We start from the raw sequence: 15794 nt of genomic DNA on the forward strand, positions 1-15794 counted from the left end.
ATATAACTGTATCTGAGCTTTAAACCTAATCGCAAATAGTCGCCCCACACTCTAAACCTGTGCTTCAAGATATTTCTAGCATAAGGTAAAATGGTATAAATAGGATAATTTGGAAATTTCCTTTATCTGTTCATCAGTAATTGTGCTTTTAGATATTTTCTCTTCGTCTTTTAGACCTAGCGTATTTATATTCTTACAAAGATCCGACTAATCTTATTATTTGTCCACGGTATTGGCGATTTTGATGCTTACGTATAGGCTTCATTTTTTACCTTATACTAAAATGATTACCTCTACGTTGGTTCAAAGGTAGTATTGAGAAATAAGCGGATTTATCTAGTGCAAATTTCAAGTATCTCTGTAATTTAGGAACCAAAACGATTCCTGTATTTTTTTCTTTTTATGTCTCGCCTTCCTAATCGAAAGGCGCCAACCAACTCCAGCACCATCTATGGAAGAGCTTCCGAATTTCCCGCAGCGAGCGCAGTTTTTACTTCCCCCTCCGCTTCCTCTTTCCCACTCCCTTAGGATCCCCTTTTCCCCCGTCAACGCTTCCGCGATAGCCCCGACTCCCTGACCCCCTCCCTTTCTTCCTCTCCAGAGTTAACAGTGCACTCCAGCGGGGGTGAATAAAATCCGTAGCAACGGGTAATCGTTCTGAAATAGCACGAGGGAGAATGAGAAGCTGCGAAGCATCCATGGCGTCATGATACCTAGGGAACAAAACGGTGGCATTTTATGATAGGAAGTAGGAAAAAACCTGACATGACCGGGACGCGTGCATTTTTTATCAATTTCGCCGAATTGAAACCGAAAAGTATGGTGTTAACGTATTTTATCCTTCAGTTACTGAACATGAAGATTCTAGGTTGCAAATATTCTCCCTCAGCATGTTGTGCCGTCATGTATGGTGGAATATTGTAGTAATCGATATTAAATAATGTTTATTATTATGAGTAAACTAGGGTAAAATAATAGCATTCCAAAAAAAGTACAAAACAAAGGGACGAAAACATTAATTTAATGGTGAGAATTCTGACTAAAAATGCCTCCCTTATTCCTTAACTTTCCTGAATTATTTATTGTTATTCATTCAGAATCAATATTTTATGCATTTTTCGTGCATCTGCATCATGATAAATCCGCTTGAAAATAATTTAGATATGAATAATCTGTGAGTAAATTGAATCCAGCTTCTTCATTGATAGTTACAAAATTATTTTTACGCTGATGGGAGCTAATAATTATAGGGATTTTTCCCGAAAATTGAAAGTTTATGCGGAAGAAATAACTCTTTCGGGAGAGTGTCAATTGAAATGCGAGTAGTATTGTGCCTATTTTTATTTAGGGCGGCATCTTACGTATGCTTATTGCACTTTAGTTGCATCATATGTTTTTCTATAAAGGAAAAAAATATAGTGTATCATGAAATGAAGCACCCACCGTATTCTTTTCTTTCTATAGTATGATATTCAATTTTGCAGAGGGAAACTTTGTCTACCAATATTTCGAAGGGGCACATTTATTCAAAGTATAATTTTATAAAGTGATCATAATTTTAAATAAAATATTTAACCTGTCAAGAATAATCAATGACAATATCAATGTGCATCTATTTATACCATTTCACGCGTTATTTATTATTTGACTACGCTTCATTGAAATGAATAATGCCTAAATTTTCTACCTTAAAATTTAGAGTATGGTGGATAAATAGTCAATAATTCAGTATGTCCTTTTTACCAAGGATGTCCCGTATTGTTTGTTTTTGCATTAAATTATTAACAGTTTAAATTCATTTGACACAAAATAAAACACATCTGAGGTCGCCATCAAAGCTATGTGGTACTTAAGGAAAACATTTTTCACTTAGTATTTATTTAAATCTTTTAGGACTGTCACATTAGGATTAGGTTTTAATTATTGCACGCTTAATGTCCAATATACACCGTGTGTGTGTGTGTGTACCGTGAGTGAAGTTGTCTCACAAAGATAATTCATCAATGCACTAACGCAGAAGCTCGTTTCATTTCCATTTATTCGGTCAGCATTGTCACTAAAACTTAAATAAAATAGTCAAAAGGATTGTCTCCTTGACATAGACCTTTCTCCCTTTCTTTGCAGCACCTTTCTTCATAAAATACGGATTACTTTTATGTTCTTCACCACGCATTATTTCGGCTTTGTATTCTCCATCCTTTATGCCTCAACACCATAGCATTCTCGCCGCGTAAACATTTTTATCTGTATTTTTTATGTCTTCTTCTATGTGTTCTTTTCTCTTCAGCCCGTCATACGTTCCCATCTTTTTATCTCGCGTTTCTTTACACTTCTCCCCCCTCCCCTTCCCGCAGTCTCTTTGAGCCAGCCTCAATAATTTGGGCCCTCTCTCGCCTCCTTAGCCACCACCCCTCTCTCTCCGCCTCCCATCTTCCCGCCTCTCCCGCCCCTCCTCCTCTCCCATCTTTCCACACCCTTTTCAGTCACCTTTGCTTTATGACCGGACCTTCTTTCTCACATGCGCTGTTATAGGAGTTGTTTGTTTCTGCCGCTCCCCCCGGCCCATCCTCCCTCCCAACCACTCCTCAATTCTTCATCCCCCACCCGATCCCTCTCCCTCCCTATGAAACCTTCCTCGCCCATATTATCCCCCTCCTCCCCTCCTCGCGTCGTCTTGTTTTCAACCCTTCGTCGGCTCCTCGCCCGTCTCACTCCCTCCCCTCCGAGCCTAAAACCGAGCCGCCCCTAAAAAGACTCATCCCAACCTTTTGTTCCCACCGCTCCTACCACCAGGAAAATTCTTTCATTTTTATCTCCATCCTCTCTTTCTACTCTCCCCTTACCATGCTTCATTCTCGTCCTTTCCCTTCTCTCATAGTCCGCTGCTGTCTCTCCTTTTCACCTTTATCCTTCTGGTATATCTTAGTCGTTCCATTTGCTATGTCTCAAAACCAGTAAGCGAGTCTCTTCCTCCCTTGATATCCATTTTCGATTTTATCCTTTCCTTTTTTACCACATTTCTTTTTGGTGAAAACGGGTCTCTTTTTTTCGGAATGGTCTCAACTATTTCATGAGTTATAATGTGCTGTTTTCGTATAATTTGATCTCCGCTACAATCTCACCGCCTCTTAAAAATTAATTATGTAATCAATGGGTATTTACTAAAAGCAGAAAAAAGAAACTAATGTTAAAACGAGGCTTTCGAACCTTTTATCCAATATAGCTACCTTATTTTCCAAATGACGCTCTTAGTAATTAAAGGGGGGCGTCGGATACCAAAAAAATATTTATTTTATACCGAAAATGTATGATGTATCAATAAGCTAATGGTCATTTAAAAATTTAAAGAATCATGAATTAGTTCTAGGGCAATAGCTAAGGAAATTACTATGCATCACAGCTGGCTCAAGGTTTCCAATGTTATTAATTCATGTTTTTTTAATACGATTATTGAACGGAAAGTTAGGAAGAATCGTAATAAACATAGAGCGGACGAGCAATAGAACATTATTGGTCAAAATAATGGTGGAACCAACGCACTTGGTCATTAGTCAGGTCGTCATGCCACCAAACAATCATTTGGAGGAAGAAATAGGGTATGCGATTCATTAGAGTAAATACGTGCAAGGGGGTGATTGAGAGGGGCTGATACTTGTAATTGAGGGTGTTCTTTTGGCTGGAAACAGTTAATGGTTATGTACGATTGGAAATCTGTAAAGATGGGAGTGTGATTAAGCAAGCACTATGGTTTCGGAACAAGGAAATGCGGACAAAGGAACATGCATAATGCTGAAGGAGTTTACTCATAATGGACACCTGGTTTAAATACTACATTATATGTAGATATACGTGGAAAATACTCGGAGTTGCAGAGAGATATCAGTTAGACTTGTTATGTTACTAGTTATGTTTAGACGCAAATTCAGGAACATCGTGATTGGTTTGCTCAGTTTATGGGAATAGTTCTAGATGCAGATCATAGTTTAGAACTAATGAAGTGTAGCTTATAATTCAAGATAAAACCAGAGAAGATGGTTGCGGAAATGGAACGGAGAAGCTTTCACAGGGGCGAAAGTAAAGGAGTATAGTAGAGATTATTATAAGTGAGGAAAGGGAAATTCAATCAAACGTTAGGAAGGTGCGCAACAAATACCGCGAGAGTAGGTTGGTGGAAAACGCACTGCGATTATAGGGAAAGCGTTCAGAGAAAGAGTGAAAATGGAGGGCTGTACAGGAAGATGAAAGCATTGTCAGGAAGTAAGAAAGGAAAATAGTTGCAAACTATCAACGAAAATCAGAAAAAATATTATTTATACCGCGGAAGATTCAAGAGATGTGGAAGGTATATGTAGAGGAACTGTATGGAAAAATCATTAACCCAGTAAGGTTAGACAGTAAGAGAATATGGTGCAGATGAGGATGGCTTAGGTCCAGGCTTAATCGATAGTGAGATAGAAAGGGCATTAAGAGAATTGAAATGCAACAACAGTAGTGCTTAGAATCACCAATTAAAGGATGAAGAGGAGGACGTATGGTTACTTGGTGGATGATCTTTATGGGTTCAGGAAGGGAGAGGTACTTGCAATGTTATAATATTAATGGATTATTGAAAGGAGCATAGACCTCAATCAGAATATATTTTAGTTTATCATAGATTTTGAGTAGACACTTTATAGAGCGAATTGGGTAGAATACTACCGAAGATAGGAATTGATTGAGGGGATTGACGTGGTAACCTGTACGTATGTCAAACTGCTCTAGTCCGTGTGACGGAAGGAGTGGCCAAATGGACAGTGTTAGGAATAGGGGTAAAATATTGATGCCCACAACCGTAATTTCCGTCCCTCGTGATATTCAACTCATATGTAGGAAACATGGAATGACCTTGCATAGGAATCAAAATCGATGGCAAATATATAAAATCAGTTTGGTTTCTAGCTAATCAAGTTCCACTTTCCCAGTCAGCCAAGGGATTACTATAATTGCTTAGAATATTAGAAAATTAGCGTAAAATATGGGTAATTTGTATATTTGAATCAATGTAAGCTAGAGAAAGAGTGTTTCGTTTTCAAGAAAGAGGACCTATAAGTTAAACGATAAAATAGGATGAAGGATCTCAGGTTTTCCCGGCGTATGGTATTCAAGAAGTTCTCTCGGGTTTCCCACCGGGTCAGGTTGCAGTACACCGACGTTTCGAAGGCTGACTCTGCCATCGTCTTCAGGGTGAAGTCGAAGATAAAATAGGAGTTCAAAAACTAGAGCAGGTGGCACAGTTTGCGTCTGCAACCAAGAACAGTTGTGGGGATATAAGGAGAATTGTATCATTCAAAGGGGTTTACACAATAAGGAGGGAATTAATGAGAGGGATAATAACCACGGAGGTTTAGAGAAGATAGAATTATTGAAAACTTTGCAATGGAACGTGGTTTTTGTTCATCTCGTAACCTTAGTCGTTGAAGCAAGATGATACACAAAGATTGGATGCTTTTGAGGGTTGAGTTTGGAGATGGACTAGGTAAGATGGATGGTGAGAAAATCAAATATAGAAGTGTAGTAGGCATGTTGGGGGTAGAGAGGGGATATTTGTGAGAGATCCAAAGATGGAAGGAAAGATGGATGCGGAGCATTTTGATTGGGGATGAGACGTTGAAAGCTGATAGTGGAGAGGACGGTAGGCAAAAGAGGTAGGAGTAGAGAAGGATAAGGATTTTGGACGGAATGAAGAGAGGTAAAGAACAGTTTATTTTTTGGTAAAGGGTGTCTGGAGTTTATAGCTAAGTGTTGCGCCCATCCAAAAACTACGTTGAACGATATCCAAATATCGAAATAATAGGCAAATAATATTTAACAAGATATAGTGCTATGGATATCTACATCAGAGTTTACTCTGTACTGAGATTACTCCTCAAAGAAAAAAAATGCCCACAGATCGAGTTCCATTAAAGAAATAGCTAAAATTCACCGACGAAATCGAATTTACTCTAAATGATTAAGCAACGTGCTTTAATACTTAGCACATAACCGCATAGTTAAAATGTCGTGTTTTTGCTCAAAATTTAATATTGAAGTATAATAAAATACACTAATTATTAAAACTTCCAAGTCAACAAAGATACTTGTAAGAGGTGGCCTCTTGGCACCACAACGCTTTTGTCTACTACAAGTATAAGTGGTTAAACCTGGTCAGCCAATAAATATCTAATGATATTATTATTAAAATCTCATATCTAATAATATCTAAATGCCATATGTAGATAAATGAACGTTTGAATTGAGTGATAATTAGCATTGATAGAACATACTTTCCCTCTCTTCGAGGACTATAATCGAGAAGTCTTCCTATTACTTAATGCTTATATTCAATGCGAAAAAATATTCGTTTGCTTGTAAAAAATTTTAAATCTTACATTTCTCGAAGAATTAAAGATAATTGGAAATCTGGAAATAATGGTTCTGAAAAGAATTTGATGGTTCAAGTTGAACTTTTAGAACCTTAACCTTATGAATCCTCCCTGAGCAATTATTAAAGGATTTAATGGATTGTCATGAGCTCTCTCCGACTGATTAAGCCTAGCGGAACGTTTCGTATGCTAGAGATTCTTGACTTAATAAATCTCTGGCGATAATGTTTTCGTAAAGAAGTGGATTTATGTTTTCTCTATGGCAAACTCTGTAACCTACGGCATTTAGAGAGTCTTAAATGGCTTTCTGAGGAAACTCGAAGAGATTCCTCTCCCAGAGATAACCTTTAATAAAACCATTACACATGTGTATATGCATGTCTGCGCGAGAACTGCACATCTTCCTTTTGTGGTTTATTCACAAGTTATATTTCTATTGAATTTACGGCTATCCCCCTATTTTATAATAACATCATTTTTCTCTCAGTTTTACTCTTTTGGTTTATGATAAGTACATAATAAGAATTCTGAGAACGAAGTTAAGAACCGGAGTTTAGAAGAGAGCATGTGGGTGAACGTGCGCACTATCTCGCATAAATTAACGACTTTCAAAGGAGAACCTAATAAGAAATGTGCCAATTTATCTTATCACCCGACGATCTTCTACCTAATCAGATCTCTGGAATCCTTTTCTCTTTCGAAATTCTGCCGAGAAAAATATTCCGGTTTTTGTTTCATCTGTGTTTTTAGTTTTCACTTTTGATTTCCTCATGGAAAAAGGGTTGATTTAAAGATACATGGAGGAGGAGTCCACAGGCAGACGAACTTAGAAAATCAGGGAGTGGAGGGCATAATCGCCACCCCCACTCCCCTTATCTCCTCCTCCTTCCGCTTATCCACCGGGATCTCAAGCCATGCGTCCCTTCCGTCTCACTCGCTTCCCTACCTCACGGAAATCTTCACTTCTTCACCTCTTTTGACTCCAGTCGTTTCACTCATTATGTCCCATACACTACTACGCCAGGTTCTTAGGGTGGTTTAGGTAGGTAGGGGCATCCCCCCTCTCCTGGCTAAGGCATTTCCCTTCCATTCTATTCCGGCTCCTTTCCCTCCTTGACCCCTCCCTCCATCTTCCACGAAGGAGAAACCTTCCCGAGGGCCACAGCGCCTCAATTACAATCTTCCATTCATCCTTTCCTCTGGGTCGTCTCTGTGTTGGAGGCTTTTTTTCCTGAAAAAGGAGAATTTGAGTGAAACATCCTGAGAAGAGTTGAAATTGGAGCTGAGGAATTATTTTAAAAAGTGAAAATAACGTTACATTTTTCCTAGTTTATGATACTAAACATACGTCGTCTTTGGATAGGCATTTCAAAAGTTTTGTATTCTTAAATAATATCAAGAGACGACTTTTAGGTAGTATTCCTTGTCCATTAAGACTACATTTAGGGTGCATCTACATGTACGTATATTAAATCCTGCAATTCACCATAACCACGGGAGACATTAGTTTTTTGGCCATACAAAATCTGATTGAGTTTCTACCTATCGAAGTGCAGAGAATTGGAATTTTTTGAGATATGTAGACAGAAAAAAAGAAACGGGCGGGAGAAGATTTTTTTGTTTAGTTGGAGTTTTAAAGCCTTGGTTTTTCTGGGATCGGGAATTATTCAAGAGAAAAGTGATCAGTTTTCGCGGGATGTACTGTTTTGCTTTATTTTACGATCGATAAAATAATTCCAAGTAGATTATAACTACTTCGGTATTGCAAGCAACTCGAGAGCCGTGATTTGAGCTTTTGTTCCAGTTTTCTTCACATTCTTGGCACTATAACATTTTCGTGTGCGTCTCATGCCATTCTTTTCTATTTTCCTTTGAAAACGTGTTTAATTTTTATTTCCACTATCACGTCCATGTCCTCTGCGAAAGTTCATAAGTCCACCTATCCACCTTCATTTCAGATTTAATGATCCTTCATAAAATTCGCGACGTGTGTGACCATAGGCAACCTTAAAATTCTACTAACAAAGTCAGATGATTCCACCAATAAATTCTAAAATTAGCCCGAATTAAGCCCGAAAGCATGTGAAGTTCTTATGCAAAGGGAATAGAGGAGAGGGAGTTTCGTTTTTTCTTTGCCGTTGACGTTCCATACGAAACGTTGGTATCTAAAAAATCACATTGTTGACGAATTAAGATCAGGTCTTCCGAAGGTATCACCCCAATTTTGAACCTGAGACCTTCCATTTAGTAGGTGAACACTCAACCCACTAAGCTACTACGCTTCCGACGGTAAATTATGAGGTCTATTTAATTTACCTAATCCTTTAATGCAAAAGACTTTCCAAGTTTACCACTTATTTGTACATAACATATTTAAAATTTTTGTTTCTCATTCGGTCATTTAATATTTCCTTAGTTCAAACCGAAATACTTCACTGCATTAAGTAAAAGGTGAAATACACCTAAATGTAAATTTAGCTTTTATTACAGATCCTATACTTTTATTATATTGACTGTGTGTTCGTAAGTCATAATTGAAACAAAAATTATGGTTAGAAATATATCCTAATGATCTTTGTGAATTATTTAATGGTTAAATACAACTGATTAAAATAGCTATCAAAATATATTCGTATAGGTTCTATTTATATGTATATGCAATAATATTTTGACGACTCTTTTATAACGCAAATCGTTAACATTGAAACATTAAGTTAACAATATGAAAGCAGTTCAGCATATAGAAATAATTGTTGTCTGTTAGAGCAGGCATAGTGACCAACATTTTTATATGACTCAATAGATAGCCTTAGATAGATAGATAGGGGACTGTTTTCGGAATCCATGAGTCTGACTCTCAAATAGTCTTTCTCGCTACGTATGCCATTATTACACTGCCTACAATGCAAGTGACTGAAATTATCACCATCAAATGTTTAATCACCCCACTGATGCCTTTGTTAAATATTAAATAGAGCGTTCTATCTTCAATCATTTAGCGGCTCCCGTTCAGGGCCTACCAATTCGATGTGCTGCTTACCTTTAGGCTTATCTTTTGTACCGTTTAATGTCAGTATTTACTAAAGAAATCCACTCTTTTTTCAACGCAATGCTGTGATGAAGATGAAAGTTGGGTGTCTTTAAAATAATTTAAAGAAGAATTGTAGCTATTCTGAATAAAAAAACTACTGTCCATTATATCTAGGATACATTAATAGGATCTACTTTAACACATAAGGTAGTAGACAATGAAAGTCTTCAAAAGATTTACGAAATATTCTCAAACGGAAGGGACATAACTCACAGAGAGTCATCCTTAAAATCCAGAGCACTTTCTTTACGGCATTCCAGACCGAAAGTTAACAAGGGATTGCTTTCAGGGAGGAGGAAAGAAACGAACCTACATTTCCATATCTGCCCCATCATAGAATTTTAGGAAAACTAAAGAAATGTGAGTTTAAATGTTCGGTCAGCACTCACCATAAATTGATGACGCTGGCATTTTTTTGTTCTTTCATTTTTTTTACTGTGAATCTACGGAGTGGAGGGCTCATAATCGTGACTCGTGACTCCCAACAAGGAAACACTGGAGTCAAAGAAAAAAGTTTCCAAAAAAATGAAGGTGTCAGGCGTGCAACACTGCAACGTTTTATCAGCGTTGATGGATTTATGAGTGACGCGATGCCATAATTTGGGGGATGAGAAGACCGAGGGTCACGTGAGGGTCGATAATGACCGCCCTGTGTCCTCTCGTCTCACGGGGCCTCCTCCTTCCTTCCTCTCGCCCCCACCCACCTCAAGATCCCCGCCCGCCCCCCTCCCCCCACCCGTGGGCCGTAAGCACGAGGCCCCGTCGCCCGTGGGACCACCCACGCGACTAGGAGGCGCCAGGTTTTAGGCGAAGATGGCCCGTCTCCTTAAAAATCTCTTAGAGAAGGGAACCGTGTGGACTTAAAAGAGATACTGATCATCTTAACCCATACATTTTAAAGCGCCATCTGATATTCTTGGGAAAGAAGAAAGGGGCCCACACATGATTCCACCTTATAACTGGCGAATTAGGCGAAACATTGTTTCAGTACTTATGAAAATTATTTCTGGACGTTTATTTAAGTGGTTTTCTGATGAGGTTTTATCAATGCGTGCGCGATAGGCTGTGATGAAGACCCATTTATCAGTTTTTTGGTATTACCTCTACACGTTCACAATAAAGGGGCTGATTTCGACGTTTTTCTCAAGATTTTGCAACGAACTCATATCTCTAACGCCGCACAGCGACTTGAATTTTCTTTTTGACTGATAGGAATATATTTAATTATATGCACCAAAAGAAAAAAAAATTGAGTATGCTCTTAAAACTCTTTTCCCTGACAGCAATAAAATCGTCAGGTTATTTTTCAGTATGAGAGGGTTCGTGTCTCACTAATGCTCTTTAAATTCTTACAGTTTCAGTGTATTATGCATACGTTCGAATTTAATTTACCCGACCTTTTCCTACGAGTTTATCTGGAGATGTTGGACTTGACGTAAAAATTATAAAGTTATCCAAGTGTTTTCACAGCAATTGACTCAGTTTTAAGCGAAAAAAAATAATTAGTGGTTGTCCTTTAAATATTTTAACTAGAAATGAATGATTAAATGTTATTCTAATATTTTTATTACAAAACTAGTAATAGTTTACATTTAGCAGTTCATTCGATCTTGTAGTAGCAGAACCGTTGAGTTTATATCCAGCAATTATACCCACATATATATTTAATATTCAGGGTCAGGAATGAGATGGTTATAAAAGAGCTCTTTCACTTTCTTGAACAAACTAAGTTGGAGCCCTCTACGCCAAAGTTTCTCAATAGGTGTCCGAGCGGTGGGGTTTAAAAAGTGATACGAGGGAAAGAGTCTGGAAAGAGAATGAAGTGTGGGAAAGTGCGTGGTTGGTGGGGGTTACCCTAGAGAGTAGAAGGGAGAGGGATGCTGTCAGGAGGGAGGTGAAAACTACAATTTTTGGGTTGGCATGAGGACTCTTTCATCTTGAGTTATGTGGCGACGATGAGGACGAGGAGGACCCGTGTGTCGAAAAGCACTAAAGGAGGTGTTCAGAGCTCTTGGACTGAGGTGCAGGTTATGGTTAGGCGTTGGATGGATGGGGAATGGGAGGAAGCGCGCGAAGGAAATGTGGCGGAAATTTAAATAGCGTCGTATGGGGTGTAATGGATAAAATGTTTAGTGACCGAAGCATGCCAAAAATTCTCAGACTGTTACTCATCATTTCAAAGAAACTTCCATGGAGACTTTTAATGGGTCTCTCAACGAAAAGTAAAAACATTTTTATTAGTAAAATCCATTGTTCTGCCTTACTTTTTAAACCTAATCAATCCACAATGAGGCACTGTTATGTTAGACAGTTTTGTTCACAATCTAAAACTTTTTATCAAGAAATTGGCATTGGTAAGGAGGCAAAAATATTTACCATTGTATTCAGTATAGATATTCGATATTGAAATAAGATGCTAACTAAGGAAACAAATATCTCTTTGTTGAGGTAATTCACCAAAAAATTTGAAATGGTCCGATTCAGTTGTCAAGGTTGAATTTATTTTGCAAACCAATTAATCATTCATAGTCGACGTTTAAACTCTCCGCTTATCCGTTCATTATGCATCTCCACTAATGTTTATTCTGGATAGTCTCGTAGTTACATTTATATTATTTGAATTTCAGTCGCAGGAATATTTCTCTTAAAAGCGGACGAATTGTACATGCATATGGTGGAGTGTTAGAAGGAGTGTTAGGCAAAGACTACAGGCCATTTCAGACTAAGTTGCGAACATTCGGGAGAACTCAATAAATTAATAACATTCAGAAAAATCCACTTAATGAGTGAATTGAAGAATGCGCTCATACAAACATTTTGGTTTTGAATGCTTTTTTGATTTACGAAAGTGAGCGTTAATGCTTCTTACTTTCTAAGATTCCACTATGTCCGGAAGGGAATGAAGGTGGCGACGTCTAGCCGGGAAGTGCCCAGACGGAGTTTTAACTAACATTCCTCCCGCTCGAGACCTCAGCTTATGAATCCTCAAGATGTCACTGATCTTGGCCGTTAACAAACCCACCCTGTCTTCCACATCTCGGGCTCTCGTCTTGTTCCTCCGACCCTTAGGCATTACCATTGGGCTGTAACTATAACTGCCGATAAACATAAAATACTGGGCAGCATTTCAAATCGACATTTAGAGTGCGTTAAAATAAAGCCCAAGAGAGTCACCATGGGTGTTACGAGGTCTTTCGGAGTTCTTTCGGTCAAGTCGTTATTGAAATGGTGAGCTGAGAATGACGTAGCCGATTGAAACGGTTGAGAATAGTGAATATTGGTAAGAATTCAGTGAACATGTTGTTGAACAGCTTCAGATTTGCGCCGCTCCAACTCATGGGCATAATTACAAGGTAATATAGTGTATTGTAAATAGCTTTATTTTTACTTTCTTTCATACTTTGAGTGTATTTTAGTACGGAATTCTGAAGCCATTGCGTTTGGAGAAATGATATATTTGTAATACTATATCCTCAGTTTATTTACATATGATATTTCAAGAAGCCTAAAATAAAATTAACAGTGTAAAAGTAGGGTGTCTGCTTTCATCATGTGAACCAACTATTTATTTTATGACTTGAAAATAGAGTTTAATGTTTAAATAAAATGAATATTTCAGAAATAAAAATTTGTGGAATTCTGATGATGCAATTATATTGACTCAGTGAGCATAAATAGTATATCAAAGTTTGCCTGATGAATTCAAAAGTTATGTGTAAAATGGAAAATTTGTTTATCAAATGGGGATAGGAATATACGTAATTATAGTGTATAGCTAGTTAAAGACGATTAGATTATTTTCAACCGCTTATTTCGCTCATTTCATTTATTTCGTAGATAATTACTGCAATTTATGTGCACTCTCATCTTAAACTCCAAGGTTTTTTCATCCTTATATTCAATTTGAATAACCGAGGCCTCCTAATCCAATTCGTATTAACTTTTTTGAAAAGTTCTTTTTCTCCCTTGCAACTTTCTGTATCCCTTACGAGATTATGTTACTCTATCACCTTTATTCTAATGTTCCCTTATATGTATTGTGAATCAGTATTTAACCAAACAATTCCTGGTATTTTTTCCTTTTTTTAACTTACAGTTCAAACTTTCTCTCGAAATTTCTCTGTTAGTTGCAAACCCTTTTATAAAAGGTGATTGTTGTTTTCCTCTACATAACCATAATTTACCTATTTGTTACGGTTTTTTAAGTAGGTGTTACTTTGTATGATATCTTTCCTCCGGAATGCTCCATTTTTCTCTCGCCCATTATTTATTTATAATTTCGTTTTGATAGCTTACTTTCGTTCCCATAACACTTCCAGTATTAACTACAGCGTTTCAATTTCTAGCATAAAATGTTTGCATCATATTACGTTTCCAATTATGTATTCTACATGGTCCTGTACAGTATATTCTACTTTTCCCAATGGTTAATTGTGGACTCGATTTCCTGTATTATAAATTCAATTATTGCATCTGTTGTGCCAAATAATAATATAATCATACCTACTCTTCACCCACTGCCCTTATGTCAAAGGTCCCTTTGAGTGTCAGAGTACCCCTTGTCGTAGACGTTTTTACCCTCCGCTACTAATTAGTTTGTAAATATAACTCCGTATTCCTCGCTTCCCGTCTATTCTTTGGTTTATGTAATCTGATGAGCATTAAAGTCTCTGCCTACATATGGTGGGTCGCTGGGAAGAGAAAACCGTCCACTTTGTCAGTATTGTAGTCTAAATGCATGTGCTTTGCATGACAAAATTGATGATATAATGATTTTTAACTATTATTACAATCCAAAGTCTTCATGCTCTATTATATTAATTGCGGTGCTTGTTCCACAATTAATATTAATAACTTATTATAAGTGCAAAGGAGGGCCTCGACAAACTACAAATCCTTCATCAGGGTGTATAACATATCGATTTACAATGGTGTGCAATATATCGATCCTAATGGGCATTGATCGAATCAATTAGCCGTTTGGCCATTTTAAACATATTTTAATGTGGCATGACCTTTTTACGATTTAATTATATTAATACAAAATCAACTTTTATAATTTAGCTAGAAAAGCATTCAGATAATATTTCTCTAATTTTTCCCTCTTATTCACATAAAGGTTTCTCAACAATCGGGCAGCATCGCTCTGCTCCTCTTAGCTATTACTGCCATGTACGGAGGTCCTCTTACATGCGTACTTCGTGGCTTAAGCACTAAGCTTCGGCTGCCGTTATGGGTACGGTTTATTTTGCACAAGAGGAAAACGAAATGAGGCATATAAATGGCAAACCAGCAGCCAACTAAGACAGCAACCAAGAATATCAGAAGAAAAAAATAACTGGTTCATGCACGACTGGTGTTTCTTCATGGCTTTGGACCATATAGAGATTCTTGTATTCCCTACTCTGACGGGTATCGCAAGAGTCATAGTTTTTATGCTATCGGAAACCAAACTTCTTGCCGTATGAGACCCTATACTATATACCTCGAGCCTTGAGAGGATTCCAGGGAGGGCGCAATGGAGAATGGGGACGCGTTTGAAGTGGAGAGGGTGGGTTGAGGGATAACAGAGAGCGTAGCGTTGGGCTCAGAGAGAAACAAGAATTACGGGAAGCGTAGAAATTAAGTCCTTTTTCATCTCGACAAAAAAATACAGAAATAGCAAAAATACCATGTTGGTTATACGTTTACATGGAATGCCGGAAGTCACGAAACATGTGGATGCACCGGAATAGGCATTATTCATTTATCATTCATGATCCATAATTCGTAGGGTACTAGATTTAAAAAATATTGGAAAGTGAAAAAGATTTTACAGGAGTGAAGTAACCTAAGTGCCTTGGTAAAGGGGGTACGGTATTTGGGGGTCACACTAGCCCGAAAATTCTTTTTGGACCAGGACTAAATGAATATCCAGGTTCACCTATAAAAAAACTGGCATCACTGGTTGCATAGGAATTCAATGAAAAAAATAAGCGAGAGGTATAATTTTGAATTGAGCAGGATAGATTTAAGATTTTAGGAGCGTATTCGGCAACTGTTGGAGAAAACTTTAAGGCATTTGAAATTTAAAAAAAATATTTTGTTCAGGTAAAATTTGTAACAGGATGGAAATAAATTTAATCAACTTATTGGAGGAACTACTATGTCAGCCCCTTTAGTCGTGAAAAGGCCCAGGGGTGCCTACGGACTTTGCTTATGTTTACTATTGATACCGATGAATTTATTGAGCCACCATAAGATGTCGCAATTTGTTCATTAGATTAAAACGAGGAGACAGAATTCCTCTCTGAAAGATTTAA

This window comes from Hetaerina americana, unplaced genomic scaffold (genome assembly GCF_022747635.1).
Source record: "Hetaerina americana unplaced genomic scaffold, ioHetAmer1.1.p SCAF_5, whole genome shotgun sequence".
In the NCBI taxonomy this organism is placed as follows: Eukaryota; Metazoa; Arthropoda; class Insecta; order Odonata; family Calopterygidae; genus Hetaerina; species Hetaerina americana.